Source organism: Typopeltis vanoorti, chromosome 23 (assembly GCF_054136105.1).
Source record: "Typopeltis vanoorti isolate ZY-2024b chromosome 23, IOZ_Tvanoo_1.0, whole genome shotgun sequence".
NCBI classification, from domain to species: Eukaryota; Metazoa; Arthropoda; class Arachnida; order Uropygi; family Thelyphonidae; genus Typopeltis; species Typopeltis vanoorti.
In genome coordinates, this window is record NC_143571.1 from 11,305,257 (window position 1) to 11,319,677 (window position 14,421).

Genomic DNA, 14,421 nt, shown 5'->3' on the forward strand with positions numbered 1-14,421 from the left:
AATTTTAAATAATACTTTTTTTATTTATGAAATTGACGCTTTCACGAATCGGGAAAAAATGTCGAAATTACGGGGTTAAATCAAAATGGGTTTCAAATGGTCTAAACCAGGGGTCGCCAAACTTCTTTGACCATCGACCCCGTCAAGAGTTTCTTGACTTTTTATCGACCCCTTCTATTTTACTATTACGTAATTATAATAGGACAAGCAAAAAAGACGCTTATGTGAGTTTTTAAATTGTTTATTTTATAGTTACAGTGTTTATTGTATGTATAATGTAGTATATATTATTATATTGGCTTAACGTCAAAGGGATCCTTTTTTTTGTTTTTGACGTCCTTCTTAACATTACATATTTGATAGGAGGGATGAATAATATGTAAAATATAAAATTTAATGTAGATAACAAAATAACAATAATACAATCTTTCTTTTATATATATATATATATATATATATATATATATATATATATATATATATATATATATATATATATATATATATATATATATATATATATATATATATATATATGAAAATAAGACTTAAATAAAAGAGCCAATGAGCTTCACTTCGGCGATGTAACATTATTTAAATGAAGGGGATATTAAATCCCACATTCGGCATGAAACTCTTTGAGTTTCTTATTCGGCTTTGAAATAATGTGGGATTTAATATCCCCTTCGTTTAAATAATGAAAACAAGACTTTTATTAACTTAATATACAGTTTACTAGCGTTGTCAATTTGAAAGGTGTGCTTCGTGACTCTTGACAAGATTAGAAATGTTGAGTTCAAAATTAGTAAGTTTCAGCCTTAAATCGCCACGGAATTCTATATCTAGCTTATTTCTTTGTTTTGTTAAAATGGAATTAAGATGACTGAAACCAGCTTCAACCATGTACGCGCCGGCCGGGCGGGAACCACACATCCGTTTATTGGTAAATACGTCATTTTGGCCTACTTGATTGGCCTCCGTAACTATTTTCATGACCTTGCTCCATCTTATAGGTCCTATTCATGTCGCTGTTCCCACGATTCACTCTTAATTGCGTTGCCATTCAGGATGGAGGTAATCCAAGTTAACCGAATTAAATATTACCCGTACAATGATGTCTTATATTTTTCTATCGACCCCCAATCGATCCCTAAGCCCGAATCGACCCCTAACAATGTTATATCGACCACTGGTCTAAACACTATTATCGCAAATTATATCATCACGTAAGGTAATGTTATTAATATTTCAATTATGTTTATTATTCCAATTTAAATATCATACTAAAGTATCTCACTTTTTGTAAATTGTTTCCTAGATAAAAGAACTGCCCTTGCAACTAGAAGAGAATCGATAAATGTAAAATGGTGTTAAAGTGATCTCAAATAATGAGTCCGCGGTAATAAAGTGGTGATAAATGACGTGTTAGTGATAATAAATCCTTGAACCCAAATCCCACAGCAAGGTTCCAGATTATCTAACAGCAAACTCACCTACATTACTAAAATGCACGGTAGCATTATAACCTTTCATCAAAGGAGTCCTATCAGTGAATGATTCCGTGACAATCCATTGATTGTCACGCATTGAGCTAAGCAGCCATCATTATCACGCGCCCATCTTCAAACTTCATTCTTGGGGCAGCACAAGAAAAAAAAAAGGATCAAATGCATCTCACTATTCAATCACATCCATCGATCAGAATCTATCAGCGTGCAACGTGACCCTTCGCTCTATGGCACCGATTGTCATGCTTCAGGTTCTGTGTGCCTTGGGCCATGCCGGTGGATGTTGCACATTCGTCCTGTGCACCAGGCAAAGTGTTTTCTGGGCTTCAGGTCTTCCATAAAAATTCATGGTAGGAAATTCTTGTACGTGCTATGGAAATATTTATGGGATTGCTTAGGTCTAACACATCTCCAAACACTTTCTTAGGGTCTTTTTTATGGGGAACCCATCCACGAGAGGTTAGTTGCTAAGCAGAGTATGTACAAACATTTTCCGGAATTACATCTACTCTTTCCTCTCTAAATGACATCTGAGGAACCGAAAATCTCTTTATAGGACACAAAGTTTAAATAATGTCTGGTCGCATCCATTTTCTGCAACTGCGCAGTGTGTCTCATGATTTTGGTAGGATAGTGTACCTTACTGCATACTCATGTATCCCGTATAGAAGCTGTGACGAAATTTATATGGGTGTATGGCAGTTTTAAATAGTTCGAAATGATTACTTAAAAATCTTTGAGTTTCTTATTCGGTTTTAAAACAATGTGGGATTTAATATCCACTTAATTTAAATAAGTTCGAAATGATTTTTTTAAAATCAAAACACTCTTTAAAAACAAAACAAAAATCAAAAATTCTCCCGATTCTGCTGGGATCATACTAGATTCTGTGCATACTAAAAAAATCCTAGCATTAATTTATTTAAATGCTTTCATACTATGATCCATCTACTATTCACACAGAGCAGAAAAGCGGGCACAACTATGGACTTGCACACAACTACGAGTATGTAGAATGACCTTTGCAATATCATATTTGTTGAAGCTATGGTATTTTTTGCTGTTTATAAGCTTGGTTCCTTGTACAGTTTTCTATATATACAGGGTGTTCGGGATAAATTTGACAGTTTCGTAAGGAAAAAGAAAATCTTCTTTGTATCTATTAAATTTAATGAATTGACAAAAAAACATTACAGGCAGAGTTAATTACAATACTATCAACAAGATTTACTCAAAATAACCACCATTAGCATCGATCACAGCTTCAATTCTGCTTCGGAACCTCGAACAAGCTGATGCTACAGTCTCCCTGGGAAGGGCCGCAAAAACTGTTTTAATTTTATCCATTAACTGGGCTTTTGTATTACTGGAAGTGCGATTGGTGTCTTTTTCAACTGCGCCCCATACAAAATAATCCATGGGGTTAAGGTCTGGGGAGTTTGGAGGCCAAACATTTGGACTGGTGAAGTCGTAGAAATTTTCAGACAACCATTTTTGACTTTTCCCAGAGGTGTGGCAAGGGGCCGAATCCTGCTGCCATACATACGGCCTACCATTGGCTACCCTTGTTATCCAGGGCTTGACTACAGTTAGCAACTCCACGAACAAAGCCCGAATTCCAATGCCAGGGTTCTTCAACACCTGTTCCTGCAGATTTGCGAGGAATTCTGCTGTACGAACGCAATCAGATCGTCTGCTAGGGATCTTTCTTCTTGCTACATCCTCGTAGTCACCATTGCAAGTCTCTAGTTCATGCCTGATTGTTTTTACTGTATTCAGGGAGCATTGGGCAGCAGTCGTAATATCCTTATTTTGATAGCGGGCACGAATCATCATGATACAAGTTATTCTCTTCCATGATTCAGGTGGGTTCCAGCTATCCATCCTTTCTGACATCTTGTATATGAATGAAGAAGGGTCCACACTTTTAAATGAAGAGAAGTGTGTGTTAATACATGTAACTTACGGAAAAATATAATTAATTATAAATATGTCAAATTTATCCCGAACACCCTGTATATATATATATACAGGGTGTTCGGGATAAATTTGACATATTTATAATTAATTATATTTTTCCGTAAGTTACATGTATTAACACACACTTCTCTTCATTTAAAAGTTTGGACCCTTCTTCATTCATATACAAGATGTCAGAAAGGATGGATAGCTGGAACCCACCTGAATCATGGAAGAGAATAACTTGTATCATGATGATTCGTGCCCGCCATCAAAATAAGGATATTACGACTGCTGCCCAATGCTCCCTGAATACAGTAAAAACAATCAGGCATGAACTAGAGACTTGCAATGGTGACTACGAGGATGTAGCAAGAAGAAAGATCCCTAGCAGACGATCTGATTGCGTTCGTACAGCAGAATTCCTCGCAAATCTGCAGGAACAGGTGTTGAAGAGCCCTGGCATTGGAATTCGGGCTTTGTTCGTGGACTTGCTAACTGTAGTCAAGCCCTGGATAACAAGGGTAGCCAATGGTAGGCCGTATGTATGGCAGCAGGATTCGGCCCCTTGCCACACCTCTGGGAAAAGTCAAAAATGGTTGTCTGAAAATTTCTACGACTTCACCAGTCCAAATGTTTGGCCTCCAAACTCCCCAGACCTTAACCCCATGGATTATTTTGTATGGGGCGCAGTTGAAAAAGACACCAATCGCGCTTCCAGTAATACAAAAGCCCAGTTAATGGATAAAATTAAAACAGTTTTTGCGGCCCTTCCCAGGGAGACTGTAGCATCAGCTTGTTCGAGGTTCCGAAGCAGAATTGAAGCTGTGATCGATGCTAATGGTGGTTATTTTGAGTAAATCTTGTTGATAGTATTGTAATTAACTCTGCCTGTAATGTTTTTTTGTCAATTCATTAAATTTAATAGATACAAAGAAGATTTTCTTTTTCCTTACGAAACTGTCAAATTTATCCCGAACACCCTGTATATATATATTCTTATATATAAAACCTCTCTCTCTCTCTCTCTCTCACCCACCCACCCACCCACCCACACACACACACACGCACACACACACAGTCTGTATAATGATTTACTAGCCCTTTATATTTCTACTAATTAATGCCAACATTTGCCATTCAATTAATTGTCCGAGATAAACTTCTCCTCTCTCTCCCCCCCCCCCACACACCTTTCTCTCTCTTCTTTTATTTCTATTTGTCCTCTATCCAACCATGAAATCGTATTGCCATTGGATTGTTCACGGAAATAAATTATTTCTGATGACGGAAATTCTAATTAAAATAAAAATGATAAACGAATGGTAATCGTGACAAAAGTTTTTCCTTGGCTATCCCCTCAAATCTAAAAGGGGAGGGGGTAGCAAAAATTTCGAACTCTCTAATACTCTAGAGAGTTAGAAATTCCACGGCTACTTTACAGAGACAAAAATTTCTCCGAAAAAAAAAAACATCTACGCCGTTTGGAAGATAAGAACACGAAGGACATTCAATAAGGGGGTGGCTGTCTAGATTACACATCACTGTGAATGAGATAGGGTTGGACTGTGTTTCTCCTGTGCTTTCGCTACTTATTGTTTCGGTTGTGTGTGTGTGTGTGTGTGAGAGAGAGAGAGAGAGAGAGAGAGAGAGAGAGAGAGAGAGAGAGAGAGAGAGAGGAAAACTCTCCTTCAGACAAAACCAGTCGGAGAACACGCTGTTCACAACAAATACTTCTTTCATTTTCCTGAATGACTCATGTCTTGCCTTGAGGATGATTTTAAGATATAAAAAACTAAAACAATACCGTAAGATTTCAGTGTCATAATAGCGTAATATTTTTGAAGAAATGCTGGCCACTCACCAATTGCTTATTCGTTGTTCTTTCTTCAAAAATAAATATCTTCTCTCTCTCTCTTTCTCTCTCTCCCCTTCCTTTTCTCCTATTTAATTCTGCTGGAGAGGCTGATGTGCTTCCGATTTTATCGTTTAAACAGCAGTGCACTCTCTATCCTGGTTGGTGGTACATGCTTTGTGTGTGCGTGTGTGTGTATGTGTGTGTCCGCTCACATACATATCACACAGTTGCCATAGCATTACTTATCCGATCACTATTAATATTAGCCATTTTAAATAAATAGAATCTCTACTAACAAGCGACAAATAACACCTGGTAGGTTCCAGCTATAAATAATTCATCGATCCTTCCGGATGTGGCATCTGCTTCCATGTGCGTGATATGACGATAGGAATGGGGATGAGAATGGAAACTAGCCGATAAGACTATCTCGAAAACTATTGTCTTGGTACTAAGGATGCTACATTCAACAGTTCTCTCTGATTTGGTTGGATGGATTAAGGCCAATGGCTATGAGGCCATTGTATTATACCTGCTAATTGCATGTTTTTTTTTTATGGTGAGTTGCTTATTTGGAGGATCAAAAACTTTTCCAGTTCCATATGAGAACGATTAATTCACTTTCAATTAGTGTTGCTCAAAATGACTACGTGATAGTGACCTAGAGAGAGAGAGAGAGAGAGAGAGAATATATTTGAATGTATCCTGAGTGGGATATTGTCTTGCCGAGTAGAGTATTAAGAATATCACACCTGTCCTACAGGGAAAAAAAAAACTAGGGCCAGAGAAGGATTTTATGGAACAATGAATCCCAGTTCCTGTGACTGCGTGCGGATGGCAAAACAAAGGTGCGACAAAACATATATGCTTGGTCAGAATACTGCACAGTGGAATAGATCTGCGGCATTCTTTCTTGGCCTTCCTTAGGTCTCTGTATCACGGAGTAAAGGATAAATAATGTGATCTAACTGAACGTCGTGCACCTCACTAAATACACACCCATTCATGTTTATCCTGTGATGGAGACTTCTAACAAGGTAACGCATATAACACAGGTCATGTGTCGTCCAGTGTTACAAGAATATGATGGTAACTTTGCCTTAATCGATTGACCTCTTGAGTTACTGGATCTCTTTCCCATCTTTCGGGTGTAGACATACAGACAGACAGACAAAGAAGCAGATATACCCCCTAAAGTCGACTCTCTCTCTCTCTCTCTCTCCACACATACACACACACACACACAAATAGATATATACGTGTATATATGGAAAAACAGATGCCATATCAGTGACCTGTCTGTTCGCAACACTGGTAAAAGCCTGCATCACCCAAAATTAACCGGACGTGATATTATCTGTTGACAGAAATGTGAAGATGCGACTTCCGGAACTTTAACATGAAGAGAGTAAAATGTGCTTGGAAAGTTACGAAAAGCTTTGCAGTTCCAGTGTGAAAGCGATCAACCAGGAATTCAAATATTTTAAAGGGTAGGAGAGGGTTCGGATTGATAGCAGACATTATGTAAATAGTTGCAGTCTCGGTTTCTACGAAGAACATTTATATAAGGTAAACACCACCTATGGGAATGAACAGCACACACTAAAATAGTGAAAAAATATTCATTGTGACTTCTCCATAGAGTATTGAAAGTTCGTGGTTTGAAGCAAAGAATCATCAAGTTATACCCCCCGTTTGTAAAAGCATGTTCAATTGCAGAAATGCCTGCTTGGAATAAGGCCAAGAAGAATATCTAGAAGAAATAACCGAATTAAACATACACATAACGCAAAAGTGTGTAAATAAGCCGATATACGTAAAGGCATGCTTCACGAAGGTAAAATCGTGCATTAAAAATAGAAGGAGGAGGGTGAGTGAACACCAATAGCAGTTAATAACAGAAACAGGAAAAGTGAGTTATATCTAAATATTTGATCTTTAAATAAATGTCTCTGAAATTAAAATCAACGCAGGCAATTTTAAAAGATGCATCGCTGGCATGTAGTAATAATACGAAGTTAACTACACTTTTTGGATGAAATATGGCATTTTCTATTTATACATATTATACTGGTAATGTTAGCTACTAAACTAGATTTATATCATTCTTCAAGGAGAAATAAATGCAACATAATTGTAAGAAAACGTTTTGGAATTTGTAAGTAAATAATAATAATAACGTATTTTTCTGTAAATAATACAGAAAAATGCGTTAATTAAAAAAAAAAAACTTTCAATGAGATATAGGCTAAGAAATACAATTAATAAAATCCTATGTAAATATAAGTATTATTTCTGGGAAAACTCCCATGTTACTCCTCTTAAAAACTATTATTTTTACGACTATTTTGCCTTCTTTTGTTTAGGAGTGCCCCTGTTTTAATGTCATTGGCTTTTTACTCAAGAATTCTTAGGGCATTGCAGATGTCTTTTAGAGACAAATATACGTAGCATAATAGAAGAAAATTCGCGCCTACCCCTTTTCTTGGATGTTGTTGCCTGCTTCTTTCTGCGGTGTGCATACTTCTATTGTTCTGGTGTTGAAAGGGGAGTGGGGGGGGCTTAGGCAATGTGGGAGAATTAATTTGAAAAAACCCGGGTTTTTTGTATAATATATACATATATTATTTTTGGGCAGAGCGCCTTCTCCCAGGCCCCCACTTTCTCCATAAATCCTTCCTTTCCTCTAAAACACAGTTGCTATTTTCAGTTCCCTTTTTCATCTTTTTCCCACCTAGAAAAAAGCGCTCTTCCCGCCCTTAAAAATAATATATCTATATATTATACAAAAAACCCAGGTTTTTTCAAATTAATTCTTCCACATTGCCTAAGCCCCCCCCACTCCCCTTTAAACACCATAACAGCAGAAGTATGCACACCGCAGAAAGAAGCAGGCAACAACATCCAAGAAAAGGTAGGTGCGAATTTTCTTCTATTATGCTACATATATTTGTCTCTAAAAGACATCTGCAATGCCCTAAGAATTCTTGAGTAAAAAGCCAATGACATTAAAACAGAGGCACTCCTAAACAAAAGAAGACAAAATAGCCGTAAAAATAATCTTATGTAAATATTTTAAATGTTGAATACTTATAGAATATTTTGAATACTTATAGAATACTGTATAAAGTTATGTAATTAAAAAAAACATTCTAAAATTTCCCTATAATTATGTTGATATTCTTTTCTTTTTGATTCTTATTCGAATTATGCAGTGAAAAAATGTACCCAAATATACATTTCAGTATATACAGAGGAGTTTTATCTGGCTTTATGGACTTTGATTTCGCCCAAGGTAAACTCTTATTGAAATTTTGAATAAAACAAATAATTTCAACAAATAATCTCAAGTTTCCACAGCTCTCTCCTAGATAGACATTCATAGATTTCAGAAGAAATACAATAGTAGCTTTACTTACCTGTTCACTGTTGTCGTTTAAGATGACAAAGGTTTCTGACATACTCAGACAAGATAACAAGCTTATGGATAGTTGTCAAACGGACTTTGTTTCTTAACCTTTTGCCCCACAAATAAAAACTACAAGTTTCATTGTTATCTGACAGTGTGCTTAAAAAACGTCTCTGTAGCCTTCAAAGAAACCAAGGAGTGCATGCGATATTATTTCTGTTCCAAGGGTTGCAAAAATTATTTAAAAAAAGAATAAACGGGTGGGGATTTAAGATTCCTTTCTTCAATGGGAGGATCGTTTTGTCTTTGAAGACGTTGAAATTTTTGGATTTTGGATTTTTTTTCAAAAAAAAATGATCAAGGATAAAAACAAATCTTGAAAGCAAGTTTCTGTCTTCCTTTTTGTGTTTGCGCATTTCACCTGTTAATAGTAGAATATTTGTGTATTATTAACAGGTATCGAATTAAAATATAACAATCCTCTTTTATTAAGTGTAAAATCACATGAATCATCTATATACATAACTTAATTGTTTATCAGATTTATTAATAATCTATAATATTCGACGATACCACCATTTTTATGCATACATTCGTTTAATTTTCACGTTTGTTGGTTTTGATTGGGTTTATTTACTTATTTTTAGCTACTGAATTGTATTAGCTTACTTTCAAGTCTTGGTCAAGGAATTCTCTTTAGGAATAATCCCTAAACAATTATTATTATTATTACGGGCAACTCCAGGGAGTCCTTAGACTCATCGAGGGAGGCCCCAAGTCATGTTCATCACAACTATTCGACATTCACACAGTATCTATCATACTTTGCCTTAAACTCATTCACTGTCATAGCACCCACAACAGACTCTGGAAGCTTATTCCACTCATTCAACACTCTAAAAGTAAAGAACCCAGCTCTGACTTACTAACCACACTTACTAACCACACTCTTGCCCAGCTTCCATGGATGCGTCCTAGTCCTCCCACCACCGGTCCTATTCTCAAAAATATCTTCTGGATTAATCTTATAGAAACCCTTCAGTAATTTGAATGTCTCAATCATATCTCCCCTCCTCCGCCTATCAACCAATTTCTGCAACCCACAAATCCTCAACCTGTTCTCATAAGGTTCCTTCCACAGATCTGCTATCATCTTGGTCACTCGCCTCTGGATCCTTTCAACCTCCTCCCCATCAAGAAGAAACCTAGATGACCAAATATGGGCACAGTAGTCGAGATGGGGTCTTATCAAGGCTCGATACAGAGGAACAATAACATGCTTGTCTCTGCTCGTCAAAGTATTCTTCAGCAACCAAGTGATTTGATAAACTGATTTGGCCACTTTTGCAATGTGCCCCCTAAACTTCAACTCCTTATCCAACATCCCTATCCAACTCCTTAGCCCAGACCTCCAATCTATCCAAATTATCCTGCAAAATTTTGACATCATTCTGCATTTCTGCATTCACTATTGCCCTACCCAACTGTGCATCATTCGCAAACAAATGAACTGCTCCTCTCAGATCCTTTCCTATATCATTAATGAACAAATTAAACAGCAGTGGTCCAAAAACAGAACCCTGCGACACACCACTAGTCACAGATCGTCTTTTGGACTCTACTTCTGAATAAACCACTCTCTGATATATCTCTATGTCAACCACCCTCCTATCCATCTCACCAATCTTATATCCATCCCCATATGCTGCAGTTTACTGATTAGAATTCCATGTGGTATCCTGTCAAATGCCTTAACAAGGTCCAGTAGGATCACTGTAAACCCATTACTCTTATCTAGTTCAGCCGTCACTGTATTATAATACGTGAGCAAGTTACTGGGGCATGACCTACCCTTCACAAAACCATGCTGTCCCCGATACAGTATCCCATTTTCATCTATCCAATCTTGTATTTTCCTTCTTACTATTTTCTCCAAGACCTTGGAGAAAATAGTCAAGAGGAACGATTCCTGTTATGCTGATTGGCCGGTAATTTTCAACAGCAGCCTTGGAACCACTTTTATGCACCGGAACTATTTTCCCCTCTTTCCACCCACTTGGGACTGACCCAGACCCGAGGCTCAAATTAAACAAAATGGTCAAGAGCACTCACAATCCTTTAGCCGCTTCACATACGACACGAGCTGGTATACCATCCAATCCCAATGTATTGACATTGAGGTTCTGTAATAGACTATTTACCTCTACTTCATTCCTCACAATTCCAGTATAAGCTGTTGGTTCTTCCATTCCTGCAATGTCACCACCTGAATGATATACTCTTGCAAAGTGCTCGCTCAGTAATTCCACTATATCGACTGATTCGGTTAAACAATGTCACTGACCGCTTTTGGTGGAAGGAACTCCGAAAAATTGTGGCATTTTGGGACTGGGAGAGGGAAATACAACGAAATGACATATAGTACGCCCACAGATTCGAGACCCTTCGACACTTCTGCGCATGTCACAAAAAGGAGAATCCATTTCGATAATAGGGTAATCAATCCGCCTGCTGGAATGAGTTTTTGTTATTACAGGTCGGAGAGCACGTGATTTCGCATGTTGGCAACCAATTCGTAGATCCTTCATTTCTTTCTCTTCAGCGTGAATCAATTATTCTTTGCAGAAATCCAAACGAAGCTCTACAAAGTGTGGGCGTACTATACAAACAGTTCGAATCATTTTCTTAGCATTTTTAAGGTTAGAAAGGCGTTATTTTAATCCGCTTTAAAATCTTAAAAGTTGTGTGAAAACAATTCGGAAACTGTTCAGTGTAGTCGGAATCCAATTATTGGTATTCACTTATATTTCAAAGTGTGGTACTGCAGCGTGAAAATTTCATTGTGTAACAATGAAATTTTCACGCTGCAGTACCACACCTTGCCTAAAGGCAAATTTCACGTTGAAATTTGCCTTTAGGCAAGAGTGAATGTTCTGACATAATTCTATGGGCTAAATAGCAAATTACATTCATATTGTTTATTATTCTACAATTAAGAAAACGTATTTTGTTTGATGGAAATCAGATTGATTTAGATTCACCACTGTCCCGAATATGCATGTTCTCAATGAATACGTGATCAATCACGTGGCATGTGTATGTGCTGTTGTTACTATCCAGTGAGATAGTTTCTTCATATATTGATCGCACTGTCATGAGAGTCCGCGCGGTTAGCCTAGTGGCTGTGCGCTTCGCAACCATATGCCTGGGGAAGGAGTGTCCTAGGTTCGATTCCCGTTGAAGACGTAAGGAATTTGAGGATCTTCCTCAGCCATAGCTAAGTTAACCGGTCTTGGGCGCGGGCAGTAGGGTTTTTCCGTCAGTTTATCTGACGTTTTTTCATCCCTCAAGCATACAAACCGGCCCCATGAACACACACGGATCTACAGCCATAAATATTTAACACCAATGAGGGGGCTCAACTCGCCTCAATAGGAACGTGGGAGAAAAAGGGAGGAAACTCCATACGAATAAATAAACGGTCATGAGGAGGACAACAAACAGATGTGGCACTGCTACTCTGTGAGCTACGTCTGGCTTTCCCCATGTGAATTGGAATTTTATTTTTTTTAGCCAGTATTTTGTTGTTAAAGAGTTTATGGGGTTGATTTTGATGTAACTCCTTTGATGTTTCACAAAAGATAGGTCACATGGTTTTGATGGATGTCTGAAGCTAAAGTGCATAATCTGTAAATGTATGAACAGTGCTGAGACTAATTTTGCTGTGATGTGTGTGTGGAAAAGTAGCATTCAAATTTTCACAAGTATTTCTCCCCCCCCCTCTGAACAAGAAAGCTGTTATTATTTAGAAGTATGATCGAAGCAATTAAGGCTTATAACGCCAGTTATTATGTCTGTTAACTGTGTGTGCTCTTCTGAGGAGTCTGCAGGATGAAATGCCCGAGTTTTCTGGAGAGTTTTTTCACCGCGCGAGATAGCAAACTTTACCATCTTCATATGAGATAGGCTGCTTCATTTACTGTTCTAGTAATATTTAGGAGCCAAAGGATTAATCACGTGATTATGATTACTGTTTCTATTTAGCAAACACTTCTAGATATTCTGCAAATTCGAAATAAAATACCAGATCCAGTGATCAGCCACAAGAACAGTGTTGTTGCCAATTCCTAAACTACCTGACATTATGGATGATGGCAATTTTTATTTTGATAACCCAAACAGAGGTGAATGGTCGTGATAGATTTGAATCTCACCAAAGCAGAAGTTGGAATCTTAACCCTCCAGTCCGTATCCTGAAGGTAACAATACAGTATTGCATGACATCTATAAGATAGACTTCATGCACTACCCTATCTCATAGACCTTTCGATACCATGTGAAGTCTCTAATATAGACTGAAGTCTAGACCCACTTGAAACAGACAAAAAGATTAACTCGTTTCAAAAGTGTCAGTAAAACTTAGAATTCTTTTTTTTTCTATAAGGAGTGAGTGACCTTATGTTTTGTGTCGATGTTAACAGAAAACTTGAAGGAAAGGCAGGATCACGATGAAAGGTATTTGTTTATAACCTCAAAGCTTAGTTCGAAGGACATGCTTCTAATATGTCTATAGCATATGTAAATATCTATATACCTGATATTTATACCTGTAGTATTCTGTACATTTCCTTCATACAAATAATAGCTCATACAAATATATACTAATATGAAGGAATCCGATGAGAATATTGCTATGCTTTTTTAACTATAATGAATGCAGGTAGAAAATTCGTGGTGACCTCATCGCAATCATACATTTAATGTCGGCTACACATCGTGCAGTATTGTTATTTTTCATGTGAATGGTATAGTAGAGCTAAAGGCCACATTATGATGTTAGAAAATGTATAGTTGGACAGAGTTAAATGTTAAGGGAGAGAGAGAGAGAGAGAGAGAGTTTCACATACTCCTCAGCTATTTAAATAAGAATGATAATGGATTCCGATAGTTAAGGGACAAGTTCGTAAAGTGATGCAAAAATTAAAGAAGCCATTTTATTGCTCCACAAATTTGTGCATTTATTAATGAAAGTTATTTCGATGATTCTCACATGATGCTGAAAAAAATTTAATCGCGATTTTAAGGTTTGTTAAAAGTGCCATTTATAGAGATCTTGTCGAAGAGCAGTATGATGCCACATGTCATCTAAAAGTCATTTTCTGCGTTCACATTTACTTTCTTTCCTCCTAATTTGGATTCTCTCGGTGAGAACAGTTCCATCAGGAAGATTTTTGAATAGATGATCACGAAAGAAACGCTCCACTATGTTTTTTTAATTCTTTGCTAATTCGCAATCAATGAATCCGCTGATACAGTCAAGACCACATATCTGAAGACTTTAATGAAGATCATTTGTCACACGGAAGTTTGATTTCTGAAAACCTGCAAGGTGACAAGCCAAACTTAAGCTCACGTTTGAATTCAACGCCTTAAAATGAATGACTCGCCTACTTTCGCTTCAAGGCAACAAACTTTCCATCTTATTGTTCAGTGTCATAATTTTGAAGTTATAAAACAACGCTATATGGGAATTTCAAAGCAAAGCCAAAATTGTATTTTTATTAAATTTTACTCATTTTTCGAAGAGTATAAGATGGTATTGGAGAAAATATCTGGAGCTGTGTTAACTGCGAAAATAACAGATATCAAACTAAGTTCGTAATTAAACCACTTCGGTCGTTAAAAAC

General features: G+C 37.1%; 1 protein-coding gene across 1 annotated transcript in view; it reads right to left on the minus strand.

The window, feature by feature from the left end:
- The window catches only part of LOC150093614 (uncharacterized), a 44,046-nt gene extending 35,286 nt beyond the window's left edge, over positions 1-8,760 (minus strand). The window contains exon 1 of the mRNA XM_090412959.1: positions 8,745-8,760. The gene's annotated coding sequence lies outside the window, so the exon portion shown is untranslated. The remainder of the gene's footprint in view (positions 1-8,744) is intronic.
- Positions 8,761-14,421: the final 5,661 nt, after the last annotated feature.